Source organism: Sciurus carolinensis, unplaced genomic scaffold (genome assembly GCF_902686445.1).
Source record: "Sciurus carolinensis unplaced genomic scaffold, mSciCar1.2, whole genome shotgun sequence".
Taxonomy (NCBI): domain Eukaryota; kingdom Metazoa; phylum Chordata; class Mammalia; order Rodentia; family Sciuridae; genus Sciurus; species Sciurus carolinensis.
In genome coordinates this window covers 708,966-732,083 of record NW_025920180.1, presented here as the reverse complement: position 1 = coordinate 732,083, position 23,118 = coordinate 708,966, and the positions used below count along the sequence as shown (strand labels likewise).

At 36.7% G+C, this 23,118-nt stretch overlaps 1 pseudogene; it reads right to left on the bottom strand.

Moving 5' to 3' along the window:
- Positions 1–23,118, bottom strand: part of LOC124974814 (rap guanine nucleotide exchange factor 2-like) — a 172,762-nt pseudogene that overhangs the window by 16,385 nt on the left and 133,259 nt on the right.

The following is a 23,118-nucleotide window of genomic DNA, read 5'->3' as shown; positions in this document are numbered from 1 at the left end:
GTAGGCAAATGATAAACAACAGTGCTTAATGTGTTATACTGAGTGTGTTATCCATCTCCACCTCCAGATTGGACAGGTATTGCTTCACTTTTCAAGCCATCTGTACATCTTCATGAACATTTTGGCACCGAGAAATGAACTATGGCATACCCTATTTCTATGACCACCTGTCTGAGCAATAGCTAGCACCATTGCATTTGCACTACCCTGTATGAGAGACCTGAAAGAGGAAAAGGTCCATACGCAACTCACTCTAGCATGGGCTTATTCATCTATGGAAACTGCCAAAAACTATATATGTATTCTACATTTCAAAGGTCACATGCCTCATTTCAGTAAGCAAACTTTTAAATGCAATATAGAATCATATAGATAATAAGTGTTCTTAGTTAAAAAAGAATTATATGCAATACATACATAAATATATATGTCTGGCAATTGTTCTGATCCAACTAGGAAATTATACTTTTCTCCTCTACATACACAGCATTCAAATTCTTTCATAGAAGCCAGCAAATAATTATATATGAAAGCTTATGTAAGAATTCACAGCTATAATCATTAAGACTTACACTTTTTTTACCTTGCCTAAAAAGGGTGTTTTATTTAGATTCAAATAAAATTAGCTACACTCTTCACAATTGTTTTCTTATTCCTTGGGTTGAATGTGGTGAGTTTTTATAGTAATATCTTCAATCTGTTAATACAACAATCATACAAATGTAAAAATCTACATATGAAAACTATTTAGCACATAAATTGTTAAAAATTATTTTTTTGGAGGATCTAAGATGGTGGACTAGAGGGAGGCTGCATTCCTTGTGGCTCCGTAACTCCTGTTTCAAGCAGAGGATATCTGTTTCTTGGTGAGGCAGTTTTTGCTGCTTATCGATCCCCTGCTGTTTACCCCAATAGTCTGCTGTGACCACCTGCAGTCTGCCAGCATATTGACACCTTTTTTGAGTGCAGATTGCTCACTGTCAGGCACTTTTCATCCACCATTTGCCTGCCTCTTGCCTGTCCATCACCTGCCTTACACCTATCCATCACCCAATGCACAAGGTTCACCTCCCGATCATCTGACAACAGTCAGCAAACTGATCGCCGACAGCCAGTGGAGCACCAGCTGCCTGCTATTTCCTGGACGTTCACTGTTACAGTACCTGCAGGTTTAATTACACGTGGCTGTCGCCATTTTGAGACAACAGCCAGGCCCCATAGGACCCCTGGCCAGACTGACTGAGCCCCATCTCCAGAATCCCTCAGCCAAACTGATCACTACCTGCATCTGGGACCCTCACATCAACTGACTGCTCCCTACCACCAGGACCCCCAGGCCAACTGACTGCGCTCTATCACCAGGATGCCAGACCAACTGCACCCAACCTCCAGGATCCCACAACCACACCAAACACACCTGAACTCCAGGACCACTGCCTCACTGACCGCACCCCAACTCCAGGACCTCCAGCTAACCACTTCCACACCCTGAGATGCAGCTCCCCAAATGCCAACACTTTTGGAAGCCAGAGTGACCATCTTGGATAATCCTGGAAGCCAGAGCACTGATCTTTAGGGGGGAGAAATCACATCCCGAGATGCCTGCTGGAGACTTGAAGCTCATTGTCAGGTAACTGTCATGCATCAGGCTACTGAAGACTGGGAGATTTGAATACTATATGACTGTTATAGTTTAGATTTTCTTTTTTCTCCTTATTGAACAATTTTAAGGTTTTTTTTTCTTTACTTTTCTTGCTCTCTTTTCCTTTTGTTAACCAGTTCCCTCAGAGTCTCTCTCTCCAATTTGGCATGCTAACTTCCAATTTCTTTTGATTACACTCTCATGCTCTCTATTATCTAGAACTTCTGTATATTCTTTTCTTATCCCATTAACAGCTACATCCTACATCCCTCTGCATCCTCTTTGTCCTCCATTAGAAATTGCAGACCTTATTGCAAACCTGTTTCTTATACTGAGGATAATATTTGAACTCATTCTGTTTATTATGACAAATTTGTTATTGTCTTCATAGGGGCTATTTGGTCTAGGATTGCATAATGTCTGAATTGGGAACTGCTAATACTGATCTCCCATTAAAGAAAACGTTTTGGATACCTATAGGGCTACTATAAGCCTATAGGGGGAAATCTGCAATACCCTAGAAATCTGCACTGCTAGAGGGAAAGTTACATGAATAACATGAAACAACAAGGGAAGAAAATGATCCAAACAAATCTAGATTCTATATTAATAGAATCCAATGACAGTATGGTAGAAGAAATGTCAGAAAAGGACTTCAGATTATACATGATTAAGATGATTCGCAAAGAAAAGCATGAGATAAGAGACCAAATGCAGGAAATGAATGATAATACCAATAAGCTGACAGAGCAAAGCAGGAAGGAAAAGATCATTTAAACATAGAGAAGGAGATTCTCAAAAAAAAAAAAAAACAAATGGAAATCCTTGAAATGAAGGAAACAATAAACCAAATAACAAACTCAATGGAAAGCATCACCAAAAGACTAGACCACTTGGAAGACAGAACCTCAGACAAAGCAGACAAAATATTTAATCTTGAAAATAAAGTTGCCCAAACAGAGAAGATGGTAAGAAATCATGAACAGAATCTCCAAGAAATATGGGACATCATGAAAAGACCAAATTTAAGAATTATCGAGATTGAGGAAGGCGAAGATACAAACCAAAGGAATGAACAATCTATTCAATATTATAATATCAGAAAATTTCCCAAACCTGAAGAATTAAATGGAAAATCAAATACAAGAGACTTACAGAACACCAAATGCACAAAATAACAACAGATCCACACCAAGGAACATTATAATGAATATGCCTAACATTCAAAATAAAGATAGGATTTTGAAGGCCGTGAGAGAAAAGCATCAGATTACATATAGGGGGAGACCAATATGGTTAGCAGCCGACTTCTCAACCCAGACTCTAAAAGTTAGAAGGGCCTGGAACAACATTTTTCAAGCTCTGAAAGAGCATGGTTGCCAACCAAGAATCCTATAACCAGCAAAACTAACCTTCAGATTTGAAGATGAAATAAAATCCTTCCTTGATAAACAAAAGTTAAAAGAATTTACAAATAGTTTGTGTTACAGAATGTTCTCAACAAAATATTCCATGAGGAGGAAATGAAAAACAACAATGGAGGTCAGCAAAGGAAGGAACTACCTTAGAGAAAAACCACTCAAAGGAGAAACTGAGCCAAGTTAAAAACCAAAAATAAGCCCAAATAACTGGGAATACAAATCATATCTCAATAATAACCCTGAACGTTAATGGACTAAACTCATCAATCAAAAGACAGACTGGAAGAATTGATTAAAATGAAAGACCCAACAATATGCTGCCTGCAAGAGTCTCATTCCATAGAAAAAGACATCCACAGACTAAAGGTGAAAGGATAGGAAAAAACCTACCACACACATGGACTCAGTAAAAAAGCAGGGATTTCCATCCTTATATCAGATAAAGTGGATTTCAAGCCAGTTAGTCAGAAGATATAAAGAAGGCCATTTCATACTGCTTAAGGGAATCATAAATCAGGAAGACCTAACGATAGTAAATATTTATGCCCCCAAAAATGGTGCACCCCTGTACTTCAAGCAAATCCTTCTCAATTTCAGGAATCTTACAGACCACAACACAATATTTCTTGGTGACTTTAAAGCACAACTATCACTACTAGATACATCTTCCACACAAAAACCAACCAAAAAAACCATAGAACTCAATAACACAATCATTAACATAGACTTAATAGACATATATGGAATATTCCACCCATCAATGAGTGGATTCACTTTCTTCTCAGTAGCACATGGATCCTTCTTGAAAATAGATCATATGTTATGCCACAAAGCAGTCCTTAGGAAATGCAAAAAAAATAGAGATACTGACTTGTGTTCTATCAGATCTTAATTAACTGACAGTAGAAATCAATGACAAAATAAAAAACAGAAATTACTGCAACATGTGGAGGCTAAATAATATGTTATTGAATGAAACATGGATAACAGAAAACATCAGGGAGGAGATAAATACATTGTTAGAGATCAGTGAGAATGACGGTACAACATATAAAAATCTCTGGGACACTATGAAAGTGGTACTAAGAGGAAAATTCACTGCATGCAGTGCATTCCAGAAAAGAATGAAAAGTCAGCAACTAAATGACCTAACATTACAGACCAAATCTGTAGAAAAAAACAGAATAACAGCAAAAGTAATAGAAGACAGGAAATAAATAAAATTAGAGCTGAAATCAATGAAATTGAAACAAAAGAAACAATTCAAAAAATTGACAAAACAAAAAGTTGGTTCTTTGAAAAAGTAAACAAAACAGACAAACCCTTAGCCACACTAACAAAGAGAAGAGAGAAAAACTCAAATTACTAAAATTCGTGATGAAAAAGAAAATATCACAACAGACAACACTGAGATACATAACATAATGAGCAGATACTATGAAAATGTGTATTCCAAAAAAATAGAAACTACAGAAGTTATTGACACATTTCTAGAGTCATATGCTCCTCCCAAACTGAACCAGGAGGATATACATGATTTAAAAAGATCAATATCAAGCAATGAAATAGAAGCCATTAAAAACCTAACATCCAAGAAAAGCCCAGGACCAAACGGATTCTTAGCCAAGTTCTACAAGACCTTTAAAGAAGAACTCATTCCAATACTTCTCAAAGTATTCCAGGAAATAGAAAAAGAGCATACCCTACCAAACTCATTCTATGAAGCTAATATCACCCTCATACCCAAACCAGGAAAAGACACATCAAGGAAAGAAAATTTTAGACCAATATCCTTGATGAATATAGTTGCAAGTATCCTTAACATAATATTGGCAAACTATATCCAAAAACATATTAAGAAAATCATGCACCACAATCAAGTGGGGTTCATCCCTGAAATGCAAGGATGGTTTAACATCCGTAAATCAATAAAAGTAATCCATCATGTCAATAGACTTAAGGATAAGAATCATATGGTTATATCAATCAATGCAGAAAAAGTGTTCACCAAAGTACAACACCTCTTCATGCTCAAAACACTTGAAAAATAGGGATTGTAGGAACATACCTGAACTACAAAACTTTGAAGAAAGAAATTGAGGAAGACCTTAGGAGATGGAAAGATCTCCCATGTTCTTGAACAGGCAGAATTAATATTGTCAAAATGGCCATACTACCAAAAGTGCTATACAGATTCAATGCAATTCCAATTAAAATCCCAATGATGTACTTTAGAAAAATAAAGGAAGCAATCATGAAATTCATCTGGAAGAATAAGAAACCCAGAATAGCTAAAGTAATCCTTAGCAGGAAGAATGAAACAGGGGGTGTCGCAATAGCAGAACTTCAACTATACTACAAAGCAATAGTAACAAAAACGGCATTGTATTGGCACCAAAATAGACAGGTAGATCAATGGTACAGAATAGAGGACACAGACACAAACCCAAATAAATACAATTTTCTCATACTAGACAAAGGGGCAAAAAATATGCAATGGAGAAAAGATAGCCTCTTCAACAAATGGTGCTGGGAAAACTGGAAAACCATATGCAACAGAATGAAATTAAACCCCTATCTCTCTCCCTGCACAAAAATCAACTCACAATAGATCACGGACTGTGAAATCACACCAAAGACCCTGCAGAAGAAAAAGAAGGTCCAAATGTTCAACTTGTTGGCTTAGGATTAGATTTCCTTAACAGCACTCACATAGCACAAGAAATAAAAGCAAGAATCAATAACTGGGATAGATTCAAACTAAATAGCTTTCTCTCAGCAAAGGAACCTTTCACCAATGCAAAGAGAGAGCCTACAGAGTGGGATAATATCTTTGCCACTCACACTTCAGATAGAGCACTAATTTCCAGAATATGTAATGAACTCAAAAAACTCTACACCAAGAATACAAATAACCGAGTCAAAAAATGGGCTAAGGATATGAACAGATGCTTCACAGAAAATGATCTACAAGCAATCAAGAAACATGAAAAAATGTTCAACATTTTTAATAATAAGAGAAATGCAAATCAAAACTACCTTACGATTCCATCCCACCCCAATTAGAATGGCGATTATCAAGAATACAAGCAACAATAGGTGTTGGAGAGGATGTGGGGAAAAAGGTACACTCATACATTGCTTGTGGGGCTGAAAATTATTGCAGCCGTTCTGGAAAGTAGTGTGGAGATTCCTTAGAAAACTTGGAATGGAACCAGATTTGACCCAGCTATCCCACTCCTCTGCCTATACCCAAAGGACTTAAAATCAGCATACTACAGAGATACAGCCACATCAATGTTCATAGCTACTCAATTCACAATAGCCAGATTGCGGAATCAACCTAGAAGCCCTTCAATTGATGAATGGGTAAAGAAAATGTGGTATATATATATATACAATGGAATATTACCCAGCCACAAAGAATGATAAAATTATGGCATTTGCAGGCAAATGGATGAAATTGGAGAATTTCATGCTAAGTAAGATAAGCCAATCTCAAAAAACCAAAGGACAAATGATCTTGCTGATAAGCGAATGATGACACATAATGGGTGGTAGGGGGGCAAGAATGGAGGAAGGTAGGACTGTAGAGGGAAAAGAGGGGTGGGAGGGGTGGGGGGGAAGGAAAAAATAACAGAATGAATTAATCATCATTACCCTATGTGAATGTGTGATTACGCAAATGATATGCTGTTACTCCATTTACCAACAGAAACAACATGTATCACTTTTGTTTACAATAAAAATAAATTTAAAAAATTAAAAAATAAAAAAATATTTTTTTAAAAGATTGGTTTATATAGAATGAAAAGTGTAGTTAGTTGAGCTGTAAAAAATTTGGTTTTAACATCAGGGGGCACATTTTGTGTTATGCATATGTACTAAAATATCTGTGCAATAGTATTTATTTATTTATTTATTTTTTTGAATGCACAGAAAGTATCTTTATTAATGATTAGGCAAAACACTGAGTTTTTCCAAGATGCTGCACATTGGTCAAAATCTTATGAATTCATAAACTGTAAATAGTGGTTGTAGTCCCAAGTAGATGCAGTGGTTTCTAGAAAGTAAACTTTCTGTTATGATTATGAATATCTTGTTCTATACTACCTTAATTGGTCATTCTCAGTTATGTAAAACTGACTGACTAGAAAAATTACTAAAAGTTTTGCCTGGTTTCTAGTTTTGTATTTTAATTTTTAAAGTTTTTTTTTCCTTTTTTTTTTTTTTTCTTTATTTTTTTACGTTTACATAGGGTAATGATGTTTCTTTTTTTCCCTTCCCCCCCACCCCTCCCACCCTTTTCCCTTTATACAGTCCTTCTTTCCTTCATTCTTACCGCTCTCCTTAGCCTAACTCTAAACCTAACCCTAAACCTAATGCTAACCCCTCCCACTCCCATTATATGTCCTCATCCGCTTATCAGCGAGATCATTCGTCCTTTAGTTTTTTGAGATTGGCTTATCTCACTTAGCATGATATTCTCCAATTTCGACCATTTGCCTACAAATGCCATAATTTTATCATTCTTCATTGCGGAGTAATATTCCATTGTATAAATATGCCACAGTTTCTTTATCCATTCATCAACTGAAGGGCATCTAGGTTGGTTCCACAATCTGGCTATGGTGAATTGAGCAGCAATGAACATTGATGTGGCTGTATCTCTCTAGTATGCTGATTTTAAGTCCTTTGGGTATAGACCAAGGAGTGGGATAGCTGGGTCAAATGGTGTTTCCATTCCAAGCTTTCTGAGGAATCTCCACACTGCTTTCCAGAGTGGCTGCACTAATTTGCAACCCCACCAGCAATGTATGAGTGTTCCTTTTTCACCACATCCTCGCCAACACCTATTGTTGCTTGTGTTCTTGATAATCGCCATTCTAATTGGGGTGAGATGAAATCTTAGGGTAGTTTTGATTTGCATTTCCCTTATTACTAGGGATGTTGAACATTTTTTCATATATCTGTTGATTACTTGTACATCTTCTTCTGTGAAGTGTCTGTTCATTTCCTTAGCCCATTTGTTGATTGGATTATTTGTATTCTTCGTGTAGAGTTTTTTGAGTTCTTTATAGATTCTGGAAATTAGCGCTCTATCTGAGGTATGGTTGGCAAAAATATTCTCCCACTCTGTAGGCTCTCTCTTCACATTTCTGATAGTTTCCTTTGCTGAGAGAAAGCTTTTTAGTTTGAATCTATCCCAGTTGTTGATTCTTGCTTTTATTTCTTGTGCTATGGGAGTCCTGTTAAGGAAGTCTGATCCTAAGCCAACAAGTTGAAGATTTGTACCTACTTTTTCTTCTATAAGATGCAGGGTCTCTTGTCTGATTCCAAGGTCCTTGATCCATTTTGAGTTGAGTTTTGTGTAGGGTGAGAGAAAGGGGTTTAATTTCATTCTATTGCATATGGTTTTCCAGTTTTCCCAGCACCATTTGTTGAAGAGGCTATCTTTTCTCCATTGCATATTTTTGGAACCTTTGTCTAGTATGAGAAAATTGTATTTATTTGGGTTTGTGTCCATGTCCTCTATTCTGTACCATTGATCTACCTGTCTATTTTGGTACCAATACCATGCCGTTTTTGTTACTATTGCTTTGTAGTAGAGTTGAAGATCTGGTATTGCAATACCCCCTGCTTCGCTCTTGCTACTGAGGATTGCTTTAGCTATTCTAGGTTTTTTATTCTTCCATATGAATTTCATAATTGCTTGCTCTATTTCTGCAAGGTACATCATTGGGATTTTAATTGGAATTGCATTGACTCTGTATAGCACTTTAGGTAGTATAGCCATTTTGACGATATTAATTCTGCCTATCCAGGAACATAGGAGATCTTTCCATCTTCTAAGGTTTTCTTGAATTTCTTTCTTTAGTGTTCTGTAGTTCTCATTGTAGAGGTCTTTCACCTCTTTTGTGAGATTGATTCCCAAGTATTTTATTTTTTTCGATGCTATTGTGAATGGGGTAGTTTTCCTAATTTCTCTTTCTGAAGATTCATCACTTATGTATAAAAATGCATTGGATTTATGAGCATTGATCTTGTAACCTGCTACTTTACTGAATTCACTTATGAGTTCTTAAAGTTTTCTGGTGGAATTTCCAGGTTCCTCTAAATATATAATCATGTCATCAGCGAACAGGGATAGTTTGAGTTCTTCTTTTCCTATTCGTATCCCTTTAATTTCTTTGGTTTGTCTGATTGCTCTGGCTAGAGTCTCAAGGACGATGTTGAATAGAAGTGGTGAAAGAGGGCATCCCTGCCTTGTTCCAGTTTTTAGGGGGAACGCTTTCAGTTTTTCACCATTTAGAATGATATTAGCCATGGGCTTAGCGTAGATTGCCTTTATAATGTTTAGGAATGTTCCCACTATCCCAATTTTTTCTAGTGTTTTGAGCATGAAGGGATGCTGTATTTTATCGAATGTTTTTTCTGCATCTATTGAAATAATCATGTGATTCTTAACTTTAAGTCTTTTGATATGGTGAATGACATTTATTGATTTCCGAATGTTGAACCAACCTTGCATCCCTGGGATAAAATCCACTTGATCGTGGTGCACTATCTTTTTAATATATATTTGTATGCGATTTGCTAAAATTTTGTTGAGAATTTTTGCATCGATGTTCATTAAGGATATTGGTCTGAAATTTTCCTTCCTCGATGTGTCTCTGTCTGGTTTAGGTATCAGGGTGATATTCGCTTCATAGAACGAGTTTGGGAGGGTTCCCTCCTCTTCTATTTCATGGAATAGTTTGAGGAGTATTGGAATGAGCTCTTCTTTAAAGGTTTTGTAGAACTCGGCTGAGAACCCATCTGGTCCTGGACTTTTCTTTGTTGGTAGGCTATTGATGACCTCTTCTATTTCATTGCTTGAAATAGGTTTATTTAGGTTGTGTATGTCCTCCTCGTTCAGTTTAGGTAATTCATATGTCTCTAGAAATTTGTTGATGTCTTCGAGGTTTTCTGTTTTGTTGGAGTATAGATTTTCGAAATAGCTTCTAATTATGTTTTGTATTTCACTCGTGTCTGTTGTGATGTTTCCTTGTTCATTCCGAATTTTAGTAATTTGAGTTTTCTCCCTCTTTCTCTTTGTTAGTGTGGCTAAGGGTTTATCAATTTTATTTATTTTTTCAAAGAACCAACTATTTATTTTGTTAATTTTTCCAATTGTTTCTTTTGTTTCGATTTCGTTGATTTCGGCTCTGATTTTAACTATTTCCTGTCTTCTACTACTTTTGGTATTGGTCTGCTCTTCTTTTTCTAGCGCTTTGAGCTGTAGTGTTAAGTCGTTTATTTGTTGATTTCTACTTCTTTTTTTGAATGCACCCCATGAAATAAATCTTCCTCTAAGTACTGCTTTCATAGTGTCCCAGAGATTTTGATATGATGTGTCTTTGTTCTCGTTTACTTCTAAGAATCTTTTTATTTCCCTCCTGATGTCTTCTGTTATCCATTCATCATATAATAGTGTATTATTTAGTCTCCAAGTATTGGAGAAGTTTCTGTTTTTTATTCTGTCATTTATTTCTAATTTCAATCCATTATGATCTGATAGAGTACAAGGTAGTATCTCTATCTTCTTGTATTTGCTAACAGTAGCTTTGTGGCATAAAATATGGTCTATTTTAGAGAAGGATCCATGTGCTGTTGAGAAGAAAGTGTATTCGTTCTTTGTTGGATGGTATATTCTATATATGTCTGTTAAGTCTAAATTGCTGATTGTGTTGTTGAGATCTATAGTTTCTTTATTCAATTTTTGTTTGGACAATCTATCCAGTGGTGAGAGAGGTGTGTTAAAATCGCCTAGTATGATTGTGTTGTGGTCTATTTGATTTCTGGAATTGAGAAGGATTTGTTTGACGTACGTGGATGAGCCAATGTTTGGGGCATAGATATTTATGATTGTTAAGTCTTGCTGATTTATGCTTCCCTTAAGCAGCATGTAATGTCCTTCTTTATCCCTTCTGACTAGTTTTGGTTTGAAGTCCACATTATCTGAGATGAGGATGGATACTCCAGCTTTTTTGCTGTGTCCGTGTGCATGGTATGTTTTTCCCCATCCTTTCACCTTTAGTCTATGGGTGTCTCTTTCTATGAGATGAGTCTCTTGCAGGCAGCATATTGTTGGATTTTTCTTTTTAATCCAATCTGCCAGTATGTGTCTTTTGATTGATGAATTCAGGCCATTAACATTCAGGGTTATTATTGTGATATGATTTGTATTCCCAGTCAATTGACTCATATTTGTTTTTGACATGATTTGGTTTCTCCTTTATTTGGCTATTCCTTTAGGCTAGCGCCTCCTGTTGCTGATTTGCATCGTTGTTTTTCATCTCTTCCTCATGGAATATTTTGCTGAGAATGTTCTGTAATGCTGGCTTTCTTTTTGTAAATTCCTTTAGCTTTTGTTTATCGTGGAAGGATCTTATTTCATCGTCAAATTTGAAGGTAAGTTTTGCTGGGTATAAGATTCTTGGTTGGCATCCATTTTCTTTCAGGGCTTGGTAAATGTTGTTCCAGGCCCTTCTGGCTTTTAGTGTCTGGATTGAAAAATCTGCTGATATTCTTATTGGTTTCCCTCTGAATGTAATTTGATTCTTTTCTCTCGCAGCCTTTAAAATTCTGTCTTTATTTTGTATGTTAGGTATTTTCATAATAATGTGCCTTGGTGTGGGTCTGTTGTAATTTTGTATATTTGGAGTTCTATAAGCCTCTTGTATTTGGTTTTCCATTTCATTCTTCAGATTTGGGAAATTTTCTGATATTATTTCATTGAATAGATTGTTCATTCCTTTGGTTTGTTTCTCTAAGCCTTCCTCAATCCCAATAATTCTTAAATTTGGCCTTTTCATGATATCCCATAATTCTTGTAGATTCTGTTCATGGTTTCTTACCATCTTTTCTGTTTGGCCAACTTTGCTTTCAAGATTAAATAATTTGTCTTCAATGTCTGAGGTTCTGTCTTCCAGGTGCTCCATTCTATTGGTTATGCTTTCTATGGAGTTTTTAACTTGGTTTATTGTTTCCTTCATTTCAAGTATTTCAGTTTGTTTTTTTTTTCAGTATCTCTAACTCTTTATTGAAATGATCTCTTGCTTCCCGTATTTGCTCTTTTAACTGTTGATTGGTGCGATCATTTAATGCCTGCATTTGCTCTTTCATCTCCTCCTTCAATGCCTGCATTTGCTCTTTCATCTCCTCATTAGCTTCCCTAATCGTTTTAATTACGTACATTCTGAACTCCCTTTCTGACATTTCTTCTGCTGTGCTGTCATTGGGTTTTATTGATGTAGTATCTAGGTTTGTTTGGGACATTTTCTTCCCTTGTTTTCTCATATTGATCAGTTGCCAGTGGGACCCTGAGATATTGCAGTTTTCCGCTATTGGCTTATAGTGTCCCGGTAGATTTCCAGTGTATCACCTCCCAGCCTTCAGTAGCCTGATGTCTTGGAGGAATCTGATAAAGCAGCGTATCCGAAGAAAACTGCCCCTAGCCCCCTACTGGTTCCATGATTTGGAACTGGCTCTGTGCTGAAATGCTCTCACTGTGGGCCTGCACCGTGCAGCTGGCCGTGTGGGAGGAGCTCACTGCCGGAGTGTGGAAGGCTACCTTGGGAAGACTCTAGCTGCCCTGCCCGGCTCCAATAAGCCACCTCTATCTGGGCCTGCCCCCCGGGCCGAGCTTTACCCAGTGGGCAGACTCACCCGTGGCTCTATTTCAGTCCAAGTCTCTCAATGCCTCCCCTTCTTAACTCCTGGGTTCTGGAGCGACAGGGGGTGCAGTCTCCCTCTAGGCCGCCATCTTGGATCGCCCCGAGAAGAGAGCCTGCAGCCGGAGTGGGCAGAGCCGCCTGAAGAGGTGTCTGGCTGCCCTGCCCTGATCCCAGAGGCTGTTTGCGGATCGAGGCTCTCTGTTGGTTCGGGGTCTTGTGGCTGGTTCTATGTAGAAAGTTTCTCACTGGGCGGTCAGCTCCGAGAGGCTAGCCTTGAACGGCACCTCCCACCGCAGGGGTCCAGACTACTTGGGGAAGTCTCTGGCTGCCCTGTCTGGACCCTGAATCTGCTTGCGTGCCAGAGTACACTCTGTGCAATAGTATTTAAATTGAACAAATTTTCTTTCTAATATCCTTCTTCCCCTCCCCCTGCTTTGGGCTTTCCTCTTTAAAAAAACACAAATTATACTAAAAATCTTCTGATAGCTCAGAAATATGTCTGGCCCATAGTTCCCCAAATCAATTATCAGTCATTTCACAGCTCTCATGGATCATGACTTCAAAAGCACAGGCCCCAGGAGATTTAACTTGAAATCAGTTTGTCATCTGAAGTTCTGCTAGAGCAGGAGAGTTAAGAAAAAATAGTGCAAAAATGCAAAGCTTCAGAAAATAGAGCAGGTAGGAAAATAATGCATGAACTGAGCAAGAACTGTGTGTGGGTATGCAAGTTCTTCACCACTTACCTCAAACTGCCATTTCTTCTTCCTGTAAGTGAGAGCCATGGAGATTGAAGCATGGTTGTAGACAGAGACAGAGAGATCACAAGCTCAGATAGGAAGGACTATACTTCTGGATAAGCAGTTCTACAAGCCCAAAAATATTAAACTGCATAATCATCTCACACACACCGTTTTACTAGGCACATTTTTCTGGTTCAAGACACAAATATATTTAAAATTTTTGTTCTAGAAAACAAGACTACTTTTTTCTCCTAATCATTTCTGACTAAGCTGACATCTAAGTCTATCCTGTGGATACTGAGACAACATTGTTTGGGGTATTTACATATTTCAGCACATGCTACCAGTTACAAATTCTAACTCTACCAGTCGATGTTCTAAAAAATAAGAAATAGTATCTGTGATTAATGTGTTAATGTTAAATTAAAAATATCTGAAGGGCAAACTTTTTAGTAACAGTCAAAAGTACACCTGATTTATTCCAAATGCAAATTCAATAGTGATTCTTGGTACATCCTAATATAATTTTTGCAACACTGCAAAAATAAATATGCAAAATTTCCTCATTCACTGGGAAACTCTTAACTTAACCTCTCTAGTCCCACATATGCCACTGGAGGTGACTCACTCACCAAGTCTTGAACATGAGAGCAGGGTCCCCATTAACTGAAGCCATTTGGCCAACATGCCATATTTCTTTTGCAATCATTCTTAGCTTCTCGAATTTGATCAGCCCATCTACTTTTGAATGGTTTCCTGTAATTCACAAATATGAAAGAGGAAATCACATGGCATTTATTCTTTACTTCCTCAAGTGAGGACCAATTTCCTGTAACCTTGTATTTACCTTCATGAAGGAATGTGAGATCCTTCTTGATAACTGGGAAGAGAGGAATTATGGGAGGTTGCAGGTTTTGACTCTTGAGAACATGGCAGTATTTTGCCATGTTTCTGGAAGGGTCAAAAAGGTCTTGGAGATCCTGAAAGAGCTTTTCATATTTATTGGGAAGTTTTTCCCAGGTAGCTCGCTGTCTTGCCACAGGTACCAGGTTTAGGCCACTGAGAAGGGAAAAAAGAAAAGTGGGATACAGTTCAATCATCTCTTCTGAAATAAAGGAAGCAAAACACTATACTGCTCACATACTGACAAATAAACCTGTGTGTGTGCTTTACATGTAAAGCAATTTACAGCTGGATGCATAGGAATCTTGAGTAATCCTGGGTTATGAAAAAGGCAGACAGAAGATCAGGGCTAAGACAATGGGTTTAATTCTTCTTCCCTTTATACTCTCCTGATCAGTTTTTATTACCTGATATGTCTGGATCCTACATGTCCCCCAAAGGCTTATATGTTAAAAGCTCTATCCCATGTTATAGTGCTACTGGAAGGTTTTAGTAAGATTAAGGGATTAGTGAGAGATCTTAGGTCACTGGGTATATCCTAAAAAGGTGATGGTGGGACCCTGAATTCTTTCTTTCCTTTTTTTTCATGCCATAGCCATGAGGTGAACCACTTTGCTCCACCATATGCTCCTGTTGCCTCAATGCAGGCTAAAAAGCAACAGATGCAAATGCCTGAAACTTCCAAAACTGTGAGACAAAATAAACCTTTCCTTTTTTTTGCTGTTTTGTTACAGTAATGAAAGTTGACTAACATACCACCAGCAAAACCACTAGAATATAAGTATTTTTGCTTTTCCTCCAAATAGAACAATGTTTGGCTCATAGCAAGCATTTGATAATATAAAGTAGGAAAATATTCTATAGTAAGAAATTAAAACAAAACATAGTAGTCATGAGAGCATAATCAAACTCCCAGGCAGAAAAAATGACCAAATGTATAACATCAAAATAACTCATTCTTTTCATTTTTACTTTCTTCCAGGTTCAATCTAAGCACTTAAAAGGGAAGAAAATTAACATTTATTGGGATTTTGCATTTTGCTATCCAATGGAATTCCACATACAGTATATCACTTAATAATGATAATTCCTTGGGGTATTGCTATTTTAAAAGGAAGCTAATTGATATTCCCAGCGGTTCAAATAATTTGCCCAAAGTCCAAGTTACAAAAAAAAATAAGTAGTAGATATAGACTGTCTGGTCTCCAAATCAGCATGTGAGAGGTTCTAAGTTAAGGATTAAGAATCAGGAAAAAGAATTGTTCATTGAGTCAATTACAGTCTAGCATGGGTTTGATTACCAGTATTAAAAAAAAAAAGTGAGTCATTTATGAATTACCACATTTTATATTATGTGGTATCCCTGGATTGAGATTGTTTCTAATCTGTAATGTGCACTGAATCTTAAGGCAAGTATGCCCTCTTACCTGATGATTGCAAACATTGAGTTAAAATTCTTGCATTCCCTACAGTGCAGTGCTATCTTGATGAAATGTTTCATGATCTTCATCCTCTTCAGCTGGTTTGTCTCTCAGAGAATTTCAGATGCCAACCAAAATGTTTCCTGGTTAATGACTTCTTCAAATTTCTTCAGGTTCACACAGCTGGTTTCTGACTTAAGTTTAAATAAATCATCTACATATTCAGTAGGTTCAATGCTGTGGAAGTTTGAAATTCTGCACAGAAAGCTAGGTGGCAACTTCCATAGGACTAAGCTATAGGAGGGAAATTTGACTATCTCGCTATAACTCCTGAGCATCCTCATCTGAACAAAGTATTCAGTTTCCATTTTGTTTTTCAGATAATACCTGTAAAAGCAGAATATGACAGACATCATCAAGCCTAAGCAGTAGCCTTGTGATTTCTGTAAAAGAATAATGCTACTTTTTAGGGGAAACTTGAGAGAATACAGAATTGAATCCTGGAAGAATTCTTTTCAACCAAGATGGGCAGTACAGTGGCTGCATTAATTGCCAGACCACAGAAACTAGGAGTCAGAGATGGAAAAGAATGAATCATATGGGATTTCATTTGTACTCACTGTAATTCTTTTTCACCATTCCTTTCCTGCTTTCTAAATCATTCCACCCTTTTGGCTACAATGACAGAAAATAGCTGTTTTCTCAGTTTAAATAAGGGTTCAGGCTCCATGGGCAGAAGTAGGAAAGATCAGACCTAGGGCATCACTCCATTTTCCCAGAGTGAAAAGAGAACCTAACCATTGATGCATCCAAATTAGATCAGTTCAAGCTACTTATTTTATTAAAATCCCTAAGAAAACCAAAAACTATTTCCCTCACGTGCTCTTATGACTAGAATAATCCTAAAACAGATTTCAATTTTTAAGTATGTGGATTTTCATGAAAACCCTACAGGTAATAGTGTTTCCTTTCTATCAGAATAGAAAACAGAGTCACAGAACAGAGTCACCTAAAGATCAATGGCTTGTTAATGTCAATGCAGGGATCAGAACTCAGAGCTAGTGCATCTCCTTTTAAGCAACTTGCTGAAAACATCATTTAGGTATTTACTGTTTGCTGTTTCCTTCTTCCCTCCTTCCTTCTTTCCTTCCTTCCTTTTAGGGTGGGCAGATGCTTTCTCTAAGTAAAATTCTATAAATGAAGAAACAGTGGAGGTCCTGTTGAGCTATCTTTTGCCTATTTCACAAAACATCTATGGCAGAAAACATGTTATCTTGGGCTTTTGATATTCACAGATTTCATACTCTCCCTTTGATTACTCATGAAGCCCATGATAGGGATCCATATATAATTTTCTTGAATAATGAATGTGAATCATGAAGTTGCAGCTCCCTGGAGATCTGAAGAACTTCATCATGATTACAGACATCATCAATGTACATTCAAATGATAATTGAGAAAAAGCAACTTCCTAAAATAAAACTATCCACTAGAGTTGAGGTTGGAAATAAAAGTGAGGAGTCAGAAAGTTATAGTTGGTAACTCTAAGACAGATTTTGAGTGAATTAAATCATAGTTTAGATATATAACATGGAAAAGTCAAGTACAATGGATCACCTCATAAGAAAAATAGAAAAAAATGTTATTTTTGTGACAACTCAATTTTTAGTCAATATAGGACCTAGTAATTTTGTGAGAGCAAATTTTCAACTTTTAGTTACTTGTGGTTTGAGATTAAAATTATATATCCCCCACATAGAAATGTCACTGAAAAGAATGGCAAAATCAGTGCAATGTTTTCTTGCAAGTAACATGTGCTATATATGCACTTATACAGCAAGGGATCAACTCTCTGTAGCAACTGAAGTTTGGTTCCAGAGTTCAGGAGTGTTTTCTGTAGTGTAATGTACAATGACTGATGTTACAGAACTAGTTAATTCTGCCAAACACACTGTCATAAATGTCTCTGCCTAAACTAATGAAGCTCCTGGAAAAGTCAGGTATGTAGGATCATGTGATGATTAAACATGATTAGAAAATCTGTGAATGCACAAATCCAAGGAGAAGAGAGCAGCAGGGTTTACTCTGTGACTTTACATCAATCTCCCTCTACAGTTTTATCAGCAGGTATTCTACAGGGCAAGTGTGAGGAGTGATTGCTTGTATGTTGGCTGTTGATAATAACTCTTAGGTCACAGTACCCTTGAGTAAGTGCCTAAAAGCTCCTTGTGAGGGCCAGCAGTCTACTGTATACAGTTACTTTGATACAGCAATTTATGGTGGGGTGCTTGGTTTTTAATCTGCAGGGATATTTAGTCACATCAAAAACCCTTAAAGTATCATCTCTTAGGCTTTAATGTGGGTTTCAAGAGGGAAGTTAAGAAATCCAGTAAGATAGTGTGTACCTTCTGCTCCACTGTATTCTACCAGCAAGTTTGGAAAGCTGATCTGGAAGTCTTCTCTGTCTGATGACTCCCTTGGGTGTGACTGAGACCTCACACAGTGAATACTGCTCTGGGGTGGCAGTAACAGCAAACTCCCTGATGGCCTGAATGACCACTTCCTTTGCCGTGGTGTCTTTACTGATCATGATGTATCAGCTTTGCTGATCAACCTTAAAAACCCTTAGCACTTGATCTGGCAAATATGGAGGACAGAAAACCACACATAAGTAGAAAAAATTTAGACATATGGTAATGCAAAGTAATCTGGAAATAACCTCCCTAGAAGAGATGATGATGAACTTTGACCTCTCACCTCTCCCTTACTAGAAAGCTTCAAAGATGGATCAACACACTATGTTGTAGGAACACATCTTTCCCTATAACTAAACGATGAGACAAACACAAACCCATCAGGACATAGTAGCATACACACAAGACTGTCATGTGGGTATCAAAGAAAGAAAAATTTAAATCTAAAGTTGATCTTTAATACACTGAAAAACCCTACATTGACCCCAAATATACTTCCTCTTCTTATTTATTTGATATGAATTAGTAATAACTGCATGCCATGTGTTAGTCTTCATTTTATCAAAGAGGAAACAAGTTCATAGAGATTCAATTTCCTGGAGCCATATCAAAATAGTCTGCAGAATATGATGAGAACTGGTTCCAAAGGTTCGGAATTTAAGTTTCATTCTGACTCTTTGCATCTGATACAATCCATGCCAAATTGAGAGAGATCATGTGGTATTATCAAAAACATCAACACATCAGTACAGAGTAGTATAAACACAAGACTGTCATGTGGGTATCAAAGAAAAAGACGGAAACAGATGACAAGGAGAAAACCAAAGCAGCACTGGGGGTGCTCACCAGGAGCAGTACTGAGGTCTAAAATGTGAGGATGTGATGGCAGCACGTCAGGATCACTGGAGGAAAAGGTGCTGCTGACTGGCAATGCGGTCAGAATGTGCTTAGTCTGCCTAAATCCTACTCTGCTGTCATCTTGAGACAGACCAATCCCAATGTCACTGAGTAAAGAAGAAAAAGTAAATTATCAGTAAGGTAAACAGTGGAGGCTCTTACAGACCACTAATGAGCCATATCCCACAAAACTCGCAATTAATATAAAAATGTCTTTAATTTACTTGAAAAATGCAAAAGCCACTGCTACTTAAGTGTATCCGATTCACTTTGCTGTTTCTTAAGTATACAATGTTTCTCTAAAGACTTTTTCACTAGAGAAACCCATAACCCAATAATAGTATTTTCTCAATCTAAAAATATATTCAAGAAAATATGAGCTTTAGTTTCTGGTGGGAATTGACTTAGGAAAAAGCATGCTAAAAAGAGTCCATTGTCTCACTCGTCCAGGGGTTCTGCATCAAGATGATGAAGTTCTATGGTCCCATTTGCAACAAATAAAGAAAATGAGGAAAATGAACATGGAAAAGATCTATCCTAATTTTATTCTTCAATATTTTAAGGGAAAAATGAGATTATTATGCAGTCAACTGTAAGAAAACCCTGACAGACATTATTTGTTAATTATTCAGACCATAAAAGAAGAGTGGTGCATGGCAGCCTTTTCTAGACTCAAGAAAAGGCAATTAAAATCCAATGACTCACTTTGACTTTTCTTTGCTCAAATTTTCTAATTACACATTTACATTCCTGGAAAAGCACTGGTTATTGTTGATGTCTACAAACTCATTTCTCTTTATAAAAAACTATTGCAGCAAACAACACTTAAAACATGATTTAATAATATATAAAAATTATTTCTAAAAGATCTATTTGTTGGGGCTGGGGAGATAGCTTAGCTGGTAGAGTGCTTGCCTCACAAGCACAAGGCCCTGAGTTCGATCCCCAGTACCAAAAAAAAAAAAAAAATCTATTTGTTGAAGGATAAAATGCTTCCAAAGAAAAAGATCATATAAAATAAGCTTATGCATACAAAACTAACTAGATTATAAGCAAATTTATGTTCTGACTAGTTTTATATAAATACCTTGAAAGAAAATGCAAGAATATTTTACTAAGGTTGGGATGTAGAACATAAACCTTTATTTAAGGAATCATAAATAAGATAATTGTAGTATATGTTCTTCCAAATCATAGGCAAATCTAGGACAAAATTAAATTTCTTTAAGCACACAGAGGCATGTGCATGTACTTTCAATTAACATTCCGTGAAAGATAGAAATTTTCACATCGGTGGGTTTTGTTCGTTTCTTTTCTTGTGTCATTGGACATTGAACCCAGATGTGCTCTTCCACTGAGTCACACTCCCAGCCCTTTTAATTTCATTCTGAGATGGACTGTAGCTAAATTAATGAGGCTGGCCTCAAACTTGGGATCCTCCTGCCTCAGTCTCCCAAGTTGCTGAGATTACAGGTATGTACCACCACACCCAGCTACATCAGTGGTATTTTATTTCTCAACTATATAAAAGCACTATTTGCCAAAAATATTAGATGTAATATATAACATCAAATGATTACTATGTCCTCAGACCAAGGCATGGATGACTTGGATACTCCTGGCACAAATGGTTATGAATATTAGTATATTCCAGGCACACCCTGTAAGATCTGCCTTCTTAAGAAACATTTCTCAGCAATATTTTAATACCGTGCATGATGATCTAACTTTCCACTCTCACACTTGTTTGATTCCTTACTTATATCTCTGCTGTACAAAACAGGGGTTACTCTTGACTAAAACTACTTTATACCTGAGACTCAAGTTTGAAACAACTCTCTTAAAAAAAAAAAAAAAAGAAAATTCCCTCTCTGAGCACACTCTCTTTCTGTTTGACCTCCCCAACTGTTTCATTGTCACTGAAACTGTTTTTCAGTCTTCCTTAATTTTGTACTCTGTTGATTCTTCCTGTTTTCTTCCGGGTTCATCAGTTTCCCTCTCTACCCCTGTGGAAACCAAATCTTGTTTCCATAATGCTTAAGGACACTCCCTTTCCTCCCCTCTTTAATGCTCATTTCCTTTCCATGTCCATCCTTACTAATTTACTAGCATCCCACATCTTAGCTTCTACAATGTTGCTGTTTAAGGAAAACACATATATACAACACAGCATATATATTTTCAATTTTTATCTTTATTTTATTTATTTTTGTGCAGTGCTGAGAATCAAATCCAGGGTCTCACACATGCTAGGCAAGGGTTTTACTACTGAGCTACTACCCAGCCTAACACAGTATATTTCAACTAGATGATTTTTCTAATTTTCTGGTTTGATGGTGTTAAAAATCGTCACAGGCAAGGGGAGTAGCTCAGTGGTAGAGCCCTTGCCTAGCATGTAGAGGCCCTGCCTTCCACCCCAGCACTGCAAAACACAAAAGTAAAACCAAACCAAATTTTAAAAACTCATAAATACATAATGGTTTCTAGAAGACAAACACTAAAGTAGCAAGTACTAGTAAATGAAGCCTTTTAGAATAGATCCTACTGTTTGCTGGGCCTACCTTTAGATCTTCTGTTTTTCAATTTCAATTGCACAGCATATATGATTTCAAATAATCTACACAGGAGAGTATTTAAACAAACCACATACTTACTTAGGATGCTGCTCAGTGTTTCAAAGCCAAGACATCTAATTATTGTCTCTTCTCTTTTCCCTTGACTAGCTTTTGAGTATCTTTCCAAGTAACAGAGGACAAAATTATACTCATATTGTGTTCTTGCCAATGTCCTGTGCTGTGGATATATTACACCCCAGTTCTAACATGTCATTTCTATTAATACTTGCCAGGGTCATGCTGACTTTCGTTTGATTTTTTTTTTAGGGTTCATATTTAACTCGTGGTCAAATACAACTCTAAGATCTTTTTTATTATTCTTCTCTTAAGAATTCTGCACTTAGTTTATTTTTTTCATCAACAGGGGCCACTTTAAAAATTGATTACTATTTTCTGTACCAGCTGTCCTAATTCATTCTTTCTTAGAAACTTACTTAATATAAAAACACTCTCAAGTCTAAAAAGTAAAACCATCCCATTTGTTGTTTATCCATAGAACTTTATCATAGAAGTTTTCTTTAGAAATGACCAATCATTAGAGTTCAATGGGGACAATACAAGTTTGACATTTAGTTCATCAATAATATATTTTAAATCATATCTCCCTATAGGTGAAAATTTTATTTAAAATGGAATTTTTTAAAAAAAGAAACAAAAGAAATGCTTGTTGCAATCCTGAATAACTGTATCTGTTGCTCCTCTCCAGATCCATTGTTATAGAAATATATTAACCTTCATCTTTTCAATTTATCTTTTATACTGTTGTACCTTGAGGAACACATAATAATTGAATGTTGCATACTGAGTTACATAACATTAAAAAATGGTTGATGATAATTAGTGTTATGAAACATCCCTAGATTCAATGACCAAAATTAAGATATAAATAAGCAAGTAAGCAAAGCTAAAAAAAAATTATTGGGAATCCCTGCAACTTTGTCTAGCCTAAGCCTGTCACATAAGTAAACAACCAAGAGGAAATTCAAGAATACACCTGACGTTCTGCCTGCAGAGCTCACTGGGAAGAATGAAAGGAGATCTGTGCTTGATTATTGATGCCTTGTAATGGTTAAATAACTGAAAATGGAAGTGAGGGGAAAAGAGAATGGCAGAGATTTACAGAGGCAACTGAAAGAAGTGATTTGATTAGTGAATTACAGATGCTGTGGAGAAAATATCCAGAAATAAAGGTACAGATGCCAAAACTCCAAATCCTGTGGGAAACGGGAAGCAAACACTTCTCAAAGGTTCATATGAGGGGGAAAAAGCATTCAAATGAGAACATT